General features: G+C 42.5%; 1 protein-coding gene across 1 annotated transcript in view; it reads left to right on the top strand.

Annotated features, from left to right (window-relative positions):
* Window positions 1–1,212: 1,212 nt before the first annotated feature.
* Window positions 1,213–20,135, top strand: part of ADGRF5 (adhesion G protein-coupled receptor F5) — a 100,277-nt gene continuing 81,354 nt past the window's right edge. The window contains exon 1 of the mRNA XM_045842781.1: window positions 1,213–1,431. The gene's annotated coding sequence lies outside the window, so the exon portion shown is untranslated. The remainder of the gene's footprint in view (window positions 1,432–20,135) is intronic.

Below are 20,135 nucleotides of genomic sequence, written 5' to 3'. Positions count from 1 at the left end.
TGGAGGATTTGAGATTTGAAGGAGTGGGATTTGGAGGGGGGCACTGTTCACAGAGTGATTCCCAGGAGTGAGAAAGATGGGGAAGGAGGGAAGTAGAAGGGGTGAGGAGAGAGCAGGTGGAGGTGGGCTTTGAGGTCACGGGGGAGAGGTAAGCCAGTGCCAGGTCCTGAAGGGGCTGGAAGCCACATCAAAGTTTTTGGCTTTTATTCTTATGTTACTGGAAGATTTTAAGCATGTGACTCATATCATGATGGTTGCATTTAACAACAATTGCCCTGACTGTGGGGATGAGAATGAACCAGAGATGAGTGGAAGATCAGCAAGGAGACCTCTGGTGGGATTTTCAGTCAGTGATACCCTTGTGGTCTGTGCCTGCTTACACTAGCCAAGCCAGCATTACCCTCTCTTGCACCAGCATCAGAGTGCATTGCTGTTCAAGGGCAGACTGTCACCCAGCAGAACAGAATGGTGATAGTCTAACACACCCACAGTTCCATCCTTCTTCCTCTAGCCAGGACTGGCTTCAGGGAGGTATAAATTTGACTGTTGCATGGAGTCCCATAAGGAAGGAAGAAGGAACCCCACTCTTGATTTAATGTTCATTTGTCCCCACCTTGAAGTCCTTAATGTTTGAATGAGTGGTCTTGTATTTTTCATTTCACACCTTTAAGTAATTCTTTAAACTCTAGGGCAAAATGGATGGAGGACTTTAGAAGCTGTTCCAAGATCAGACACAGAATGTCATCAGTGGTTCCAAAGACAGAACCCAGAGGGTCTTGCCCAAGGCTGGCAAACCAACTTTTCTCAGACCTGTTCTGACTTGCCTCTCACCAGCAGGACATCTGGACAGTGGCCAGACAGTCCTTCAGTTCAGTGGAAGAGGGTGAGGGTGTTCTTGACTTTTGCAGAGTTAAACACTTGGAGAAACTTCAGGAAGAAAGCACTTGGTAAAAGGTAAAGCTAGCTGGCGGGTGAGCTCCCTGTCTGCTGCACCGTTCATTCTCATTTTCATGGTTCTTAGCATGTTTATTCTCTTCTTTCCAGTGGTTAAAGGACAAGTTTAAATTTCTTATTTCCTCTAGGGAGCCTGGAGAGAGGCAACAGGCACCAAATACAGGAAATCATGTGGAGAGGATCTCTTATTTATTACAGTTCCCATATTACTTCCCTTCCCCCAGCCTCCACCCCCACCTCCAGCCACACTGTATCTCCCAGCATTTTCCTGCAGCAGAGAACAGAAGGCAGTTCACCTCTGCTCCCTGACATTTGTGGAAACCCTGAGGACCTGAAGTCTGGTTTTATGAAACCCTACCCTCCTGTGGTTGTGTGACTGAATGGGGGCCCTTAAATTTCATCACACATAAGAGGGTCTTAGGAAGATCTCCAGAACAGAGTTCAATTTCAGGAGACTGCAAACCGCAAAAGAGAAAGGTAGGTCCCTGCTTTAGTGTGTTTTGTCTTGTTGACTGTGACTTGGGCTGTTCTGAAGTAGATGTGTCTGTCCACATGGCTCTTTGAGTTGGCTGCATGTTTTCAACCTGTGTCATACCAAGACTTACTGATTTACAGGACTGTGAGGAAAACAGTGAGGGGGAGATGACATTTGGGTGGTTTGAATTTCTACATCTTTGGATAAAGAATGCCAACCATTGAATATAGAACATGAAGCTGATTATTATCCTCTTTAAAGGACAAATCTCATTAAAGGTTGCTTTTTTTTTTTTTTTTGCTTCTGTATAAGGGAAAGAAGTTACCACCTACCTTTCCTTTTCAACAATGTAGACCCCTCCCTTGATTTTTGTTTTTACTCCTTCCTGAGTTTTTTCCTTTGAGTTAAAGGTATATTTGAGCTGACAGGATTTTCTAATAGGGATAGAAATGGTGTTTCTAATTTAGGGTGCCTGTGAGTTTTAAATAAATGAACAAGCACTTTGCTCAGGATCCGGTGGGCTTCCATGTGGCTTTCCAGAATTTGCTATGAAACAATTGCTCTTTCTGAAGTTTCCTGAAATCAAATGCAAGTAGTGGCAACATATATCAAGTGGTGTCTGAAGAGAATGGTTTTATTTATTACTGTGATCATTGTCTGCAGGCAGTGTGTTCACGCCTTAGCTGGCTGTTTCTTAGGGTCACTACTGGGCCTCAAGATAATGTGTTGACTGAGACCTGGAGCAGGGTCAAGGCATTCAAATGGTATTACAGATTTTCCCAGGATTCTTTTCTTTTCTCTCTTAAGTGTTTTGGCTTGTTTGTTTAATTTTTGTCCTCACAATCAGTCTTCCCTCTGGGAGTAACATTTTATAGCAACTTCATAGAATATTAGCCAATTTATACCTGTTTACTGAACATAGGCTATTCTTCTCCAGCTTATGTAGGTCAGGTGTTTAAAAGGTCTTGCCACTAATGTATTTTACCTCAACACCATCTCCCTTCATTTCATCCTCCATATCCTGTGGCAGGGTTCTTGGGAAAATGCAATTCTGGTAACATCACTCTCCTCAGTGAACTATTTGCATCACATCACGGGCCATTGTTACAGCCTCACTGACTACAGGGAAGTCTGGAATCAGCTGCACCAGGCATCACTTGGGAGCGGTGAGAGGTGCAAATTCTCCACGCCCTCCTCAGACTTCACAAATCTGCATTTTAACCTGGTCCCTGGGTGATTTACCTGCACTTTAAGCTTTGAGAAGCCCCCACTTAAGGAAGGTAAACAAGACCTTCAAAGTCTTCTCCATATCACCCTATACAACCCCACTGCTCCCCAGCTGGAATTTCCAGCTCTACTGAATCCCTTTATTTCCCCAGGACCTGGGAACTCTATGCCTACCTATGTCCATGAGTGCTGTTCTCCCTGCCCGGGATAATTCTGGTCATCTTTTCCACCCAACTACTCACTGTGGCATGATTTCTTCCTCCACCTTCCCCTCATCCATTCCGCCTCATACTAAGTGTCCCTCAGGTCTGTGATTTAACAGCACTTCGAGAAATAGTCCTTAGCATGTTAAATGATGGTTACTATGTTTATTTTCATCCTTGAGGGTTATCAGTCTTTGATTTCTTAATCCATAGCATTTGAAACAATACCAGGTACACAGGTTGTACTCAATCAATGTTTATTGAATTTATGAACAAATGAATGGATCCATCATCTGAAGAATCCAAATTTATTACCAGATTTGAACTACAGTTTGAAGCTTTCCAAGGACATTGCCAATCCCCATGACATTTTCCTATGCTCCCCTTTATGAGGCTTGGATAGATTCATTGTTTGCACCAAATATTTTGAGTACTTACCATGTGTCATACCTTTTATTTATTTATTTTTAGAGAGAAGGGAGGGAAAGAGGGAGAGATACATCAATCTGCGGTTGCCTCTTGAGCACCCCCTACTGGGGAACTGGCCCGCAACCCAGGCATGTGCCCTGACTGGGAATCAAACTGGCTACTCTGATTTATAGGCCAGCACTCAATCCACTGAGCCACAGTAATGTTGTCATACCTTTTAGAATCAATTTCTTTATGTGTCTGGGGATAACCTCTCTTATTAGGCGTTTCTCTATCAGTGCCCCTCATGTTCTACCCCTCCAAGTCAGAGACTTATGCATTTTTTAGGTGAATATATACTGAGCATGTTCCACACACCAACTTCCGTGTTACATGCTAGGGATACAATGGCAAACAACATGAATGTGAGTCCTGCCTCCATGCAAATGCCCATAGAGTGGATGTACCCTTTTTCATCCTCTGTCCTGCTTCTTCCTAAAAAGCATTAAAGAAAACTGAAAGAAGTGTGATCTCTAATACATGTTGGCAAATCCAAGTACTGATATCAGGAACTTGAAGTGTGATTTAGTGAAAAACAAGTTGGGCTGTGCTTTGGGGCCCTGTCTTAGTCCTGCACCTGTCATTCATTTACCCTGTGAACTTGGGTGAGTCCACATCCATCCTCTAAACTTTGATTTCTCTTAAGTGGTAGGCAAGACAGAGAGCACCAGGAAGAGGAGCCTCTGCCTCCATAAGTGCACAGAGAGGGCAATATACAGGGAGCCTCTGCAAGTCACCATCTTTCATGCTGCATGATTATTTGAAGGGCATCATTCTGCAGTTTTTTTGACTCAAACTGGCAAAGACATCTTAGGGGAGTCATTTCATTATTGCGCCTGTTTCCTCAGCCATAGGCATTAATTGTCCTTTGGCACCTTCCGAAGGAAAGTGTGGCAGTGGCTCATAGGGAGCAGTGCCCTACAGCTCACTTCAGTCCACTTGGCATTAGTTGTGGGGTGTAGAGCTGCTTTGAAGTGGGACAGGTGAGGACGAAGGCTGTGTCATCCTCAGGTAATCTCTGCTGTTGGAAAGCAGCCAGGAGGAAAGAAGGAAGTAGCTGTACCAAGTGACGTAGGGAAAATTTAGAAGCCTATAGACATGTAGTCAATCCTTGACCCTCACTGTGACAGAGTTGCAAGGACTCTGTTTCTGACTCCACGGTGGCTTTTTCTTTTCCGTCCTAAAGATGGGTGGCTTAACTAGATTTCACCTGGAATCAGGTATTGGGGCAGGGCACAGCACCCTTTGTCCCCACACTTTGCACTCTCATGGGGTGCATAGTCAGTTGGGAGAAAAACAATATTTTCCATTTATTCTATAGACATAACCACAGGGCTCAGGCTAAAGCCAACTGTTTGGGCACTCTTATGCAACCACTCTCCCCTCTTCAAACACTACTGTCTTGATCCCCTATTACCTGAAGTTTCCATAACAAGATGCTCCTAGGTCTCCTGACTTCCTTCTTGCTTCCTGTTGCTTATGTGTCTCTTGACCTCCATACCTTCTGCACACCCACCTTGTCCATAGCTGCCCTTCAGCAGCCAAAGTAGTTTTTTTCTGGTCACTTCCTAACCACTCAAATTAACATTTATTTCTGGTTTTTATCAAAGAGATAAAAAATTACAAGTGTTGGTGAGGATGTGGAGGAAAGGAAACCCTTACGTACTGTTGATGGGAATGTAAATTGGTACAGCCACTGTGGAAACAGTATGGAGGTTCCTCAAACAACTAAAAATTAAATTACCATGTGACCTGGCAATTCTACTATTAGATGTTTTTCCAGAGACAAGAAAAACACTTCTTAAAAAATGCACCCCTATGTTCATTGCAGCATAATTTATCATAGCCAAGATATGGAAGTAACCTAGGTGTTCATCAATCAAAGAATGGATAAAGAATATGTGGTACACATATAAAATGGAATATTACTCAACCATAAAAAAGAATGAAATCTCGCCCTGGCTGGGTGGCTCAGTTGGTTGGAGTGTCATCCTATACCCTTCATTGGATTCCCAGTCAGGGTATGTACGGAAGGCAACAGAATGATGTTTTTCTCTCACACAGATGTATCTTTCTCTCTCTTTCTAAAAATCAATGAGCACATCCTTGGGTGAGGATTTAAAAAAAAAAAGAATGAAATCTTGCCATTTGGGACAACATGGATGGACCTTGAGGGAATTAAGCTAAGTGAACTAAGGCAGACAGAGACAGACAAATACCATATGATTTCACTTATTTGTGGAATCTAAAAAAAACCTTTTAGATAGAACAGAAGAGTGGTTGCTAGAGGGGAGGGGATTTCAGGGTTGGGCGAAATGGGTGAAGGCAGTCAAGAGGTGTAAACTTCCAATTATAAAACAAATAAGTTCTGGAGATGTAAGGTACAGCACAGTGACTGTAGTCATTAATATTGTAATTAAAGTTCCAGAAAGTAAATCTAAAAGTTCTCAACACAAGAAAAAAAAGAATTGTGTAATCTTGTGTGGTAATGGACAGTAACTAGCCTTACTGAGGTGATCAAGTCTCAGTGCATTCAAATATCAAATCATTATGTTGTACACTTGAGACTGATACAATGTTATATGTCATTTATACCTCATAAAAATGACAAAATCTATGAGTCTCTATTAGTAAGCACAAGTAGTAGCAAAAAAAGGAATGTTAACAGGCACGGGAGGTTTCTAGAAGCCACAGATCTCAGTATGTATCTGAGATCAACCTGACTACACCTGGTTCAACATTTCTTTTTTAGTCAGAGGGGTGTGGTGGGCTAGAAAGAGGCAGACCTGGCTTTGAATCCCCCATCTGCCACATCTTTGAATAAGTAACTGTATCTTGCCAAGTCTTAGTTTTGTTTCTGCAAATGCAGATATTATTGAATTCACAAGGTTATGGAGAAAATTAATTGGCTAAAGTATGTTGCCTCAAGAAATACATCAGATCTTAAAAGAGAAGGCTGGCCAAGATGGTGAAAATAAGAAAATTGTCCTTTGCAGAAGAGTTGAAGGAACCAGAGGACATTTGAAGTAAGAAGTAAGAAGTAAGAAGCACATGAAAGCTACTCTCAAATATGCAAAGATTGCTCTATGTGAGAAAAGCGGTCAACAATGAGTAGAAAGTATAGGGTAACGGGTTTTAGCCCAATGTGTGGGACAGATTTACCCACTGTCAGAATTGTCCGAAACTGCCTTGCAATGTGGTGAACGTCCTGTCCTGGGCAGCAAGCCAGCCCCCTGGACAAGTGTGGCCCGGGTGTTCCTAAAGGAATGCCCGCACTGGGTGGGGTTCGGGTGACGACCTCAAGGTCCTTCCTGCTCAAAGCCACCAAGAGTCTTGTGATGTCAGGCCCCCAATCCAAGCCACCAAATGGAGGTCTGCAAAAAAAATCATCAAGCTAGAGAGCGACTGTAGCTGCCTTTTTACTAACTAGCCCTGCCTATTTTGCTTAGACCATTTTAAAATTGGTGTCTTTGCAATGACAATAGTGTTAGGTTGGACTTCCAGGAAAAAGCAAAGAAGAAACGAGAACAATGAGGCAGGAAAAGTTCACTCCAAACCACTCTTCTTAGGTTACTCTTTAACTAGATTGTGGGTTACTTGTTGTGCTGCAAACACATTCCTATTTGATGGAAAATTGCCACAATTTGGCACATTTTCAGCCAAACCAGGGTCAGGCCAGTAACAGCAAGACTCAGAGCTATGTCCCTGATTTCTGTTCTATTTATGAAATGGAAACATTACTGTATGGATATGCATTCCTAGCCATTCAAAAATCCAGTTTTAAAAAATGCAAAATAAATGGTTCTATCATCTTCTACATTGCAAGGACTGTGAGTGAGATATTTGATTTTGGGGGAGAGAAGAGAGCTGACTGGAGCTGTCTGCCTGCTCTGAGTCAAGTTCATTAGCCACTGTTCACTCCCTTTTCCTTTTCTGTTAAATGAGCTACATTAATAACAGCCTCTCTGCCAGCTAAGGGTGACAGAATTTAGGGAAGGGAGAATTCTCTGACAGTGGGTCCCACACACGTCACCCACTGCTCTGGGCTGCCCCAGGGTTCTTTGCTAATACTTTACCTTCCTGCACTGGGAAGAGCTGGCTGGTCTTGTGGTTTTGGATGCTCACATCTTCCTTCAGTTTCTTGGGTAACATCTCAGCGTGGCTTTGTTTTCTTGAATCCTGTTTTGAAATCCTAAGGCAAAAAAGAAAAAAAACAGTGCTCTTTCAAAGAAATGAGTATCAGCAAATGGTACATTTTGTCAGATTGAAACAAAACCATGATATAGTTTATTCTTCACATTTACCTAGACTTGCTGTCTTAAAAACATTAAAAAAAACTTCCTTTGAAATATAATCCACTGTGCAGGGCAAATTCATAGAACCCCATGCAGACCTGCGTGTTTATTTTTAGGTGCACATCAGCCTGCCCAGCAGAGCAAAGCAGCTCCTAACATCCAAACCACGGCCCTGGGAATTTCCTCTAACAAGCCTGCGTTTCCGTGCATTGTTACAGTACAAAGAGCAGAAAGAGGGCTGAGTGGAAGGCTCACGGTAACCCCGCCTAGAGTGAAATCTGGAACCTGTCATTCCCTCGCCTACAGGGTCCTGAGTGCTGGGGTCAAGATGGAGGTCACCCACCAGCTCTGGGCAGATGCAAATGAGTTGACATGTATGATGATTTCATCTAAAAATATCCCAGAGACCTGTGATGGCATTTCAGAAATAAAGGCTCAGCTTTCTATTGATAGTTGAGGATCTAACCCTCACCCATGCTGTGAAGTGGATTCTGGTCTAGCCTAGAAATAGGAACGTGATTTGAAGATCCTGAGTTAGACTGCAATTAGTAAAGGGTTGTTAAGCATATTATAGTAATAAAAGCTTACATGTACATGTATAAAACCCCTATACACACATCACACACCACACACACCATCCACCAGGCACTCACCACACACACCACACTCACCATGCAACGTGCACACACCATACTACACACAAACACACAGCACACACAGAACACACAGCACACACAGAACCACAAGCAGCCAGCAGACACCTGAATCATCCAGATCTTCACTACTAACATTTCCTAGGCCAATTTTTGATGCTTGATTTTTTTCATCTACAGAACGGATGTAACAAACCTCACATCCCATTAATTTGGGCATAAGTAAGGTACATTATTACCAAGAAATTGACCCATACTCGATTTTTGATTAAGATTTTGCATTTTGGTTCTAGAATGCTTTAAATTCCTTATGAGAAATTACTGTAAAAGTATTTAGCAAGACTCCAGAGATTTCTGTTGTTATTTGGGTTTGCTGTTTTGTTTTTGTTTTGGGGTGTGTGTGTGTGTGTGTGTGTGTGTGTGTTTGCCACTGCAGAGAAAGAGGCCTAATTTGTTACTTAATTGGAACACTGTATTAGCAGAGCTTTTCCAATCGTTGTCAAGCCCTCCCACTCCTGGGGAACACCACTGCCTTATTGCTTAAGGTTGCAAAGCTCAAGGTTGTGTCTGGGAGTCACTTCCAAAGGGGCACATGTGGACCTCAGGTCTGCACACCACTGGCAGTTCACTCCCCCTCCCTTCACCCCCATAAAGGACCTGCAATCTACATTCCTGCAGCCCCACATGAGCACGGGGCCCTGCACAATCAAAGACCCCAGAGGCAAGGGGACCTTGCATGCACAAACCCCAGCCAGCCCTGCGCTGGGACAGGATTGTGGGGCTCTGCCAGCAGGTGGACATTCAGGCCCCCTCCAGGTATGCAGATGCAGGAAAATGTGCTCTAGCCCTTTGGTGAAAATGCAGGAATGTTAGTAAAAATGCCTTTATGGATTGTTATGTTTGCATGTGTTTATCATCAGAAACTCCTCAGGGGTTCACAGGGCAGGTTGCAAATGTCCGAAATGAGGCCTGGGAATTTCCTTCCACAAAGGCTGTGCTTCCTCTCTTTGTTACTCCTCGGAGAACAAGTGGAAGCATTACTAGGGATCCTTAGTTAACCCTTTCTCCTGGCCAGTGCTCCTGTGTACACACATCACAGAAAAATCCTGCTTCTAGCCTTCTTAGAAGTAGAAAGATTTCAGACTTGGGTGGTGTATGCACCACAAAGTTTGTGTGTGTGTGTGTGAGTGAGTGTGTATGTGTGAGTGGAGAGGAAACAGGTAATAAAGCGTAAGTTAAATATCATAACATGCGCCCAGTCACTGTTCAGACCAGGTAAAATTTCTGCATTCTTTAGCACACCATGCTTTCCTACTCCAAATGCTGGTCCAGTGTCAGCATCCTGTCCCCAGGGCAGGACATACCTAGAATGATAGTTTTTTTTCTCCACTGGAGTCTGCTTTTATTAGCTAAGCAGGGCACAATAAATTGAAAGATCTTTCAATCAGTGAATTTCTTTATTGAGCATATGCTATATATGGTCTACTAGGCACCAAGGGAAAGCCTGCAAGAAACTTCAAGAACAGATGATATATTTATAAACACATACACATACTCATGCATTGTAAATGAGAGTGCAAAGGAGCCAGACAACATTGTGCTTTAATTCCATGAAGATCAGAAGAGGCACATGAACACTCACCCAACCAGAGACTAATCATACCCAGAGGTATTTCCGTGGAGTCTCCACCGTCCTTAAAGGCCCAAGCACTAGTGTGGCCAAGTGCATGCGTGCACATGGACATATACATGTACACATGTGCACGCCTCATCTCAGGGGATAGCTTTGCCTTCTCAGAGGAAGTAGCTCTCTTGGCCTCTCACCACCAACTCCATAAAAGCACATGCTTCAACAATCACCTCTCTCCTCTCTTCCTGTCTCTGAGGAAGAGATGACCCTTCCCTGCATCCAGAGCTCAGCTGTCACCTCCCCCCTCCCTTCCAACTGTCTCCTTACACTCCTCTCTGATTGGCTCTTTCCCATTATTGTTTAATTTGGCATAGGTCTTTCTCATCTCAAACAATAGGAGGGGCAGCTCTTCCCAAACCCCACAGCTCCTCTTCCTCCTCACCGAGAAATTCTTGAAATAATAATGGATGTTCACCAGCCATTCACCCTGCAAACCACTCTGCTTTGTCTTGCTGTCTGTCCTACCTTCCAGTGCACCTGAGTGAATGTTCTTGACGAATTTCTTGGTAACTTCTATGTGTTTAAATCCATCTCACTTCACTGTCTACAGCATTGGATATTGTTGACTTCTTACCTCTTCCCTTCTCTCTGCCTCCTGGGACACCAAACTTTCCAGGTTTTTCACCTATTCTCTCTCTGCACCTTCTCAGTTTTCTTTGCAGGCTCCTTTCCCTCTGCTCTTCCCTTACCTTTCTGATGGCTATCACTGGGTGACCTCTTCCTCTCCATCTGCAGCATCTCCCTGCTGCAGGTCATTCCTCTGAGTAGAGTCCTTTTTACTCCCTTCTCTGCCAAGTAAACTATTGATCTTCCAAAGCCCATTTTAAATGCCCCCAGAAGACTTCCTTTTTACATGTCTCCTCAGCCTGGTGCAGAACTGATCTCTCAGCTAGGTCCTCACAGTGCCTTTTCCAGCCTCTGCTGTAGTGCCTTTTATATTTATAGTCTCAGTAATTGTTCACATGCATGTCTTTCCTAGGATATGGGGATGCCATCTTATTCTTCTTTGTATTTCTAGCCCCTAGCTTAGCGTTTGCAGTATTCTGTACAAAAGAAGCTCAAAAACATTTGTCCAGTAAATGAATATGTTGTAATTGATTGGTAAAAATAGAATTTTAAAAATGTAAACATGTAAGCAAACTGCTAATGTAACTAGACCTGTGACTAGAGATCAAACTCTTGATAAAACCTGAATAATTTTGTGCAGAAATAAATCTGCTTTTATAAATTCTCCTTAGTTTACCAGGCAATTATGCCTATTGTTTGTATGTTTAAGTTTAATATCTGCTATAAATCAGTAAATCTTTTATTTTCTCTTTTTACTTGAGATCCACCTTAAGTCAATAATTTCATAAATGACAACTTTCAAGAAGAGCATGTGGGTTTTATTTATTGTTATAAATTATCCTTTAAAAATAAGACTTTTAATTTTGAGATTGGCTAATCCTTATTTGCTATTTCCTGACATGCCTTAATCCTGTTTATAACTCCAGAGACAAAACCAATGAACTACATCTGCACATACCCATGTGTGCGCTTCCAATGGTTATAAATGTGAGTGATTTTATAGACTTATTGAGTACTGTATTGAAAAAAGAGAAGAAAGGAGAAAGAAATACTGGCAGCCTAGAGAAAAAAATAAGGACATTTGGAGAAAGAAGGGGGGGTGTTCCTTTCTAAATACAGAAGTAGCTTGGGGCCATCTTTGATCCTTTTTGTTGCTAGTATTGACTTTCATACTCATCAGGTCCTGCTCTAAGGATTTGAAATAACAATTCTGTGAGATATTTGTACCACTATCTCAATTTTATACATGAGAAAATTGAAGAGCAGAGATCAAGTAACTTGCCCACACATACATAGCTAGTAAATGGTAGAACTAAGACTTGAAGCCAGGCAGTCTGGTGCCATAGCCCATGCCCTTCACCTCTTATAGAAGCTCTAATAATGTGCCACCTCCAGGGTTTATTCGTAACTAACACTGATTGAGCACCTATGCCTGGACACGGGGCTAGGCACAGGGCACAGAAGCATACCCAAACAACGTCCTGCCTGGGGGGTGAGGATGGAGAGCAGGGGATCATAAGATGGCAGAAGAGCTCACAAATAGACCACCATAATACAGTTCAGTAAATGCTGTGGCAGAGGGAAGTGAGGGGTGGAAGTGTACACACAACTAGGGTGAGTTAAAAGCAGCTTTGACCTTGACTTGGACCCTGAAGGACAATGGGAGTTAGACACATGACAATGGAGGAAGCAGGCAGTTCCAGGCAGAGGCCAAAGAACCTGGTGTTTGCAGGGCACTAGGGGATTCAGAGAGGGAAGAGAAAGATGAGAAGAGAGTGGGAGACAGAAGTGAAGCTGGATGTGTAGGAAGAAGTCCTAATGATTAAGGGTTTTAGCTTAGATAACTGTGCCATTCTGGAGAGAGGACGGACTCCTAGTAGACTAACCCAGCAGCTTGTCTATCTGCCGGTGTTCTTCTAAATGTATGCAGAGCTTCTGATTCAGCTGGTGATTTTTCAGAGTGAGAACCTTATGTTAAAAAATAATCATGCTGTATTATTTTGCTCAGTGGCAATTAAACATTTGTGTGCATCATAATCACCTCTGAGACAGCTTATTTAAACATAGATTAATGGGCTCAACCTCCAGAGTTTTTAAATCTTGAGGTCTGCGTGAGTTCAAGAATTTGGATTTTTAGCAAGTTCCCAGGTGGTGCTAGTGCCAGTCTGCAGCCCTCTACAGAGCAGGATCTCTGAGTGTGAAGCCAGGAACTAGCCAAAATCACTTAGGTGATTCTTGGGCTGCACTGCAGTTTGAAAATTCTTGGGAAGAAGAATGACTAAATCTCTTGCCTTCTTTTCTGTAACCCTCCTTCAATTTTTAAATATTTATGTAGCTTAAGAAACTCTAACCCAAATATTCCCAATATTCTGTTTCACTTTGGCCTATAACGTGTCAAAACATGGACTTGTGAGGTTCTTTGGAATTTTAAAAATCAGCCATTTGTAATTTTTGTTTGTGAAGCAGGAAGTCACTTGTTACCCAGAGCAAACACTTGAGTCAAGGGTTTGCCCCTTTGGAGGGCATGAGAGCTGTGGCTTTTGAGCAAGTTTCTCTCCATTTTGGAACAATTTGAGTATGAGCCTTTAGAGAATGGACTGTAAATGTGGAAATATGAGATCAGTGTTTTGAGCGTGACCAAGTGATGAAGGCCAAACTGTATTCCTGGGGTTGTTTTTTCCTCTTTGACAGATAAAGCAGGGAGAAGCTGGAAATCCAAAGGCACCCTGAAGGAGGGAGGAACGAAAGGATGGATGTGAAGAAAAGAAAAGATCCTGGGTGCTTAATGTTCCTTTTTGCTTATAAAAAAACTACCTTTTTACTGTCATGATCACAAATTAAGTTTCTCAGAACAAAGATTCAGAAGAAAAAATATATGTGAAACACAGCAAGTGGCCAAATTAACATTCTTTTACACAGTAAGTGGTGAATGGAAGTGAGGCTTCTAGGAGCAGAAATAATCACAAAAATAAAAGTTCCTGTGAGGGAAACTTAAACTCCTGTGTCTGTAGCACTGAAATGTAAATGCCATTCTGAATATCCAAATGAACCTGGACATCCTCATTCATCCAAAGTAGATTCAATTCCACCAACTATCTGTTTCATATAAAAGAAATGAGCTAAATATATGTTTTAGGAGTTTTTGATACTACACAATTTTTCGCCTTACTTTATCAGTGAAATTAATTATTGGAGCTCCCCATTCTATATCCTTATAACAAAATTCAACCTTTACTGAAAGTGACTTGAGTTTTGAAACAATGAGTTCGAAGGGAAGTTACTAAAAATAATTGGAAGTAACAGTGATTGTATAAAAAGGAAATAAGCAGAAAACTACTTTCATTGAGCACAAGAAACAATCCACTTTTATTAACTTGCTCTTTCCCCTTATTTGCTTAATTTTCACATGGGGATTTTAGTTGAAGTCCTCCATTACACTCTCAAAGGTTTGTTGAAACAGTGTGGGTGTCGGCTGTCAAGTCAGCAGGAGATTGGCAGCATTCAGAAGCCCTTGATCACCTTCCCTAGGGTAGAACAGGGCAGAAAGTGTGAATGGAATGTCAGAGGAGCCTGGAACGGCTTGTGGATGTGGGAGAGGGGGCTCCCCAGAGTCTGTGGCTGAGAGTGGAGGAACACAGTTATTGCCCAGACTATAGCCTGGCAAAGAGGAATGGGGGTGTAAATGCCGGGTCCCCCTTTCCTTCATCCTTGTCTCTTGCTGGGATCTTCCATCTGCCCTTTCTTCCCAATTGCCTCTCAGGTGGCAAGGATGTGGGGTGTGGGGTTGACCTCCTGGGGCACAGAGCCGGGCAGACTGGGGCAGAGATGGACCTGGAGGCCAGCCAGCCCATCCTAGAATGTAAACGTCTGGGGAGTTGTTTTCATTCCTGCTTATCTCCAGGGTCTAGATTAGTGCCTGCTACATAGATTTTCAATAAATATTTGGTGAATAAAACAAATGACACATGACTAGGATGAACAGACATATTAAAAGAGGATTTCAGCAGTTAGGTAGGTGATGATGCAAACCCACCCCCTGTCCCTGTTTGTTATATTTAACTAAATTCATCCTTCTCATAATGCTTTTATGATGAGGGATTATTTCGAAGGGCAGGCACAGCAGGCAGAACTGGATGAAAGCAATGAGGAGATACCTGGACCTGACTACTCCCATTTTACACATATAAGTTACCTAGACATTCACTTTCCCTACAGCCAGGGGTGTCCAAGCTTTTGGTGTTTCTGGGCCACACTGGAAGAAGAAGAGTTGTCCTGGGTCATACATGAAATACATTGCAACATGTAATCACAAAAACGTCTCAAATTGTTTTAAGTAAATTTATGATTTTGTGTTAGGCTACATTCATAGACACGCTGAGCTGCTTGTGGCCCTTGGGCTACAGGTTGGACACTCAGTTTACACATTTCTGATTCTTGCTCTGTGAGCAGCTAGACTTGCTTAGCAATAGGTAGACCCCAACGCTGTGCATCCAACAGTGTGACCACAGTGGTCTGAAGGTTAGCGCTCGGAGTATCTACAGGTGCTGCAGTCACGGGAGGACTCAACCTCCAGGCACTCCCACCCCAGGCAGGACAGAAGGCCTCAGATATGAGGCAGTCCTGGGTTCCATCCTCCTCACATCAGCTGCTCCACAACAGTGTTTCCTGTCTGTAAGGTGAGGGTGACAGTGCTTCTCCCCTTAGCTGTGAGGAGGCTCAGTTGGGACTGACCCATAGCCTGGTGCGGTGTAAACACAGTAGTAGCCATCAGGACTGTTTCTTGTCCAAGACGAGGTCTCTAATCTTGGGAGAGGTGTGGAAAGTGCTGCAGAGCCCCCGCTTTCTGCCATTCGCTCTGTGTTCTCAATTAGAGAGAGGGTCAGGAGGTAATAGCACAGCCCGTCCCCAAGCAGGGCTTCCTGCTTCCTTCCTTCAGGGTCAAGTGGAGGGAAAGCTGTTTTCCCTTGTAATCCCTGGTCAGCACCACACACCACACTTGCTATTTTTCTTTCAGGTGGTCTGATGGGCCTAGAAGTATCCAGAGAGAGAGAGAGGGAGCTGTGCAGTAATTCCTTCCTCTGGTCAGGGGGATGTTTCCAAAGAAGCCTGAATGAGAAGCAGATGGGAACCCGGGGAAGGGGAGGGCAAGATTAGCTTCCCTTGGTGAAGATGGGAGATGCATTAGTGAGGCTTTGCATTCATGTGGCTGCCTTTTCCAAAGGCTCACCTCCACTTCAACGTGCCAGTGGCCAAGTCCTTCATCCCTGCTGTTTGGTCTGTACCCCTAAAGGACTGTTCTTAGAGAAATGGGGTGACCCTCCAACACAAAGTTATCCTGTGCTTGAGTGACAAGCTTATCAGAGACACTCTGGAATTGGTGGCACCACGGGAGGCGTGTGAGGAGAGGCCCCCCCTGGGTGCAGGCAATAAGTTGTACTTGTCTGTAGAGAACTTAAAATCAATAATAAAAACAACTAAAAGTCTTTTTTTTTTAAATTATCATGCCATGGCAATTCCAAACAATGTCCATGATAACATACTCTTCCTGAAAATAGTTTTGTTGATCTAAGTTCTAAACAATTGTTGCCCTCACCGGTAAGTTTCAGTAATACAACATAAGTTCATAATTAATATTTTTATTACTTATCTTTTAATGAATATGTACTCTACACAGATGTTAAATTACAAAACTCATTTGTACACTGATTCCTGACACAGAGGGACTCAGCTATCTGTGCTGACTTCAAGAATAAGTTCCTACTGGCTTGCAAATATTTGAGCTTGCTTTAAGTGTCTCTGGCCTCTGGGGTATGATGACATGTCCTTGGCCTTGAGCAGGAGATTAATAATAAGCAATGTTAGCACATGACTGTTAAGAAAAAAAGCCAAACAGGAGTTGCTTCAATTCTGTCTTTCTATGGGACCACATAGAGATTTTATTTGTGTTTAAAATATAAAATAGTGCAGTACACTTCACTGTGTACTCTTTTTACTTGGAAAGTACACATTTTAGTTTAAAATTAAATGTTTTACTGAATTTTAATAATATTAATAAGAGAAATATTTTATTTTTTAGTTGTTTTAAAGGTAAAGACTAATTAAGAAAATAAGGATTATTACTGAAAAAAAGTATTCTCATATAGAAGAGAAGGAAGCTAATAAAAGATGTGGTCCAGATGTCAAAAATGCTACATGCTTGTGGGGTCCAGAATTATGTGTGTGGTTGCTGCATTCTTTACTCCTCTAATTTTGAATGCAGAGAAATATGAGTATGTGTGTGTGCATTGACGAGGACCCTGGCTTGTGTGGTCCGAGGCATTGTGGATGAGGCATAAGACAAATTCACACAGACTACCAAGTCCTGTGGAGGAAATGGTCAGTGTGACTTCTCTCTCAGGAGGAGAAAAACCCTTAGAATACCTTAGCCACTCTCTCAAGGGGAGAGTGCCCTGACCCTTTTACTGCTTTTACTGCTTTTTCTGGGCATATAAGCTTTTACTGCTTTTTCTGGGCATATTTAATGATGGTCCTCATTTACTATGCAGAGGTTCACTTTAGGTGGTTACCTTTTACAGAAAACAAAGGAGAGAATGCCCCTAATCACATCACAGAAGAACGATATTTGTAAGTGCAAAGGGAAAAGTGGTTGAACTGGTTCCACTCATCCTTGGGAGGTTTAGCATAGATTTTAGGAAGTTACTTTAAAGATATGCAGTAAATATTTGCTGCCTCAATTAAGGGTGAGGGAGTTTTAGCAAAAGCAAGTCTCATAGCAGCCTAGGTACAATGCAGGCCTGATTCCCTATGGGAGAACCTATCCATGGGCATGGGTCCTGTGCATCTCCAAGTGGGAGCTAGGCCCACGCCACACAGAACAGTCTCCTATAGTGCATGTGTTATAGGCATACACGTGTGTGCATTAGTGGGTTTAAGAAACCAGTTTCCTCTTTTTAGCATCTGTCATGGCAAAGTGACCACTTGAGATAAGTCAACCTGGTTTTCTCTCTTTATGATATTATACAATTTCTAGAAAATTCGATGATTTTAAGCATAGAAGTACACTTACATATTGTTCATGTTAGTTCATATAAATAATCCTTGGGCACCTGATGTGTAAGGTGATTGTGGCACTTAAGAAGGGATGATATGAGAGCATTTTAAATTTGGACTAGTAAGTAATCCAAGGGCCAGAGGTCATTCATAAGGGTGCCGATATATAGTGAGAGCCCTGCAGGTTCAAATAAAGGGTCCTAGGCAGAGGTACATACCAAGAGTGTGCCCATACTGCCATTTAAAACACAAAAGCGAGATCATAACAGCCCTAAGTAAAATGGAAAATGGAATGACATTTGAGGAATTCAGGAAGAGACTAAAAATATATGTGGTTTTCCTCTCAGTGTTTCAGGTCAGATGAGGCGAACTCAAGGGGCGTGGGCCTGGAATAATCATGTATTGTTGATACGTTGTTGTGTTTTGTGTACTATGTCTCAGGTCTAAAAATAGTTTCGAGGTCCTTGGAGGCAAACTTTGAATTATAGGAGGCAATGTCATTTGAAATGGTCTTGAACTTGAAAAATGGGACCCGTCATTGTCCTGGGATAGGCCATTGGAGGGAGCTGTGAAGGGCTGGGCAACTCCCACGCACCAAGGCACAGACTTCACAATGCTGCACTCTTTCAAAGGGCAGCAGTGGTCACTGTGAACATGCTTCCCTTCCTGTCTCACTCCACTTACTTCTGAAAAACTTTAGAAGTACAGAACCCAGGGCAGCTAGCCTTTGGGCTTACCAGCGTGATCACCAGGCTGACTAGCTGGTCTGACAGACTCTTAGTATGAAACAGGACAGACCAGTAAATAAAGAGGGTTCCAGGGCAATGGTTTATCCACTGCCCAGATTTGGGGCAATGGGGAACCAATAAACCTACAGGTAAGCCATTTGAAGTGAACAATTAGTGCCTGTCCCCAGTAATAAAACAGGCAAGTTGTTTTGAACAGAAGCTAGTTTACCAAGTAATATATGTAGTATTCAGAAATTTTGTGCCCTTCCATTTTCTTTAGAAGTGACTGACTACAGGTAAAATGTAAAGTGGTGTTTATGGTCTAACAAGATCTTGCTATCAAATATTTAATTTCCCCAAAGCTAAGTTACAAGCTCTGTTGTTTTTCAACATTCCATATCTCTATGCTTTTAAAAGGCACATTCTTCCTTGTCCCCAAGGAGTTGAACTTCAGAAATTCCGATTAATTTTCACTTGTGCTTCATTTTCCATTCTCACCACCACAGCCCCCAACTTTATGCTCGTTCTCAAAGAGCTAACTTCAGGAGCCTCCTTGGAGCTAAATTTCAGAGCCATTGTTGTTCCTCATAGACGCAGTTGTCAGCCGGCCTTTTTCTGATTTCTTTCTCAAGCAGACATTATCATTGTGCCTGACATATTGTATGTTTTTGAAGGGGTATTTAAAAAAGACTACATCATTCCTCCAAAGAACTGAGGGCAGTGGTAGTACAGGGCAGTAACTGTTAGACATACAGCAGAAACCAAAGAGCAGTGACTCTGGAGGGAGGTGGGATGCATACTTGGGGGTGGCGATTTTTACCACAGCAATGGTCTGCTCTGGGTGACCAGCAAGTGATATGACCTATGAGTACTACCTTCACATTGCAGGTCTTGGAAAATTATTGAACATCTATTACGTCCTGGGGATATCAAGCTCTACCTCAGAAATCACTTCTACTCTTTGGCTAAGATGATGGAGTACCTCTCCATACATGTAGGGGGGCTTCTGTAACCTTATTATTAACAAGAGTGCAGGGGACATTCATGTGCATAGTGTGTCAGCAGTCAAAACTATGACGTGACTGTTTTGTTGGAAATACTGGACTCATCTGAGGATGTATATACCTCAGCCAGCTGAAAAATATATGAAAGGAAAAAGCAATCTCCCTTCAATTCATTTATTCATTTAAAAAGTATTCATTGGCCTGACTGGTACGGCTCAGTTGTTTGGGCATTGTCCCGCCAAATGCAAGGTTGCTGGTTCAGTTCCCAGTCAAGACACAGGCTTGGGTAGCAGGTTTTGTCCCCCAGTTGGGGCACATATGAGAAGCAACCAATCAATGTTTCTCTCTCACATGGATGTTTCTCTCCCTCTCTTTCTCCCTCCTTTCCCCTCTCTCTAAAAATAAATGAGTAAAATATTTTTCAAAAAGTATTCATTCAACAACTACTATGTTCCTTTTCATAGTTACTTAGTATTTTAGTTCATGTTTTCTTTTATAATTATACCTCCAAATTAGTCATTTTAACAAATAATTTTAAAAACTTATAATCTAAAAATTAATAGTTAACTAATGGTTTTTAAATGGTTAGTTCTCAAGTGTTCAGTTTCCTTCTTTTTTAAAAAAAGATTTATTTATTTATTTTTAGAGAGGGAAGGGAGAGGGAAAGAGAGAGAGAGAGAAAGATCAATGTGCAGTTGCTGGGGGTCATGGCCTGCAACCCAGGCATGTACCCTGACTGGGAATCGAACCTGCAACACTTTGGTTCACAGCCCACACTCAATCCACTGAGCTACACCAGTCAGGGCTAGTTTTCTTCTTTT

This window comes from Phyllostomus hastatus, unplaced genomic scaffold (genome assembly GCF_019186645.2).
Source record: "Phyllostomus hastatus isolate PE091 unplaced genomic scaffold, TTU_PhHast_1.1 phas_contig_40, whole genome shotgun sequence".
NCBI classification, from domain to species: domain Eukaryota; kingdom Metazoa; phylum Chordata; class Mammalia; order Chiroptera; family Phyllostomidae; genus Phyllostomus; species Phyllostomus hastatus.
This window is presented reverse-complemented; position numbering and strand designations above follow the sequence as displayed.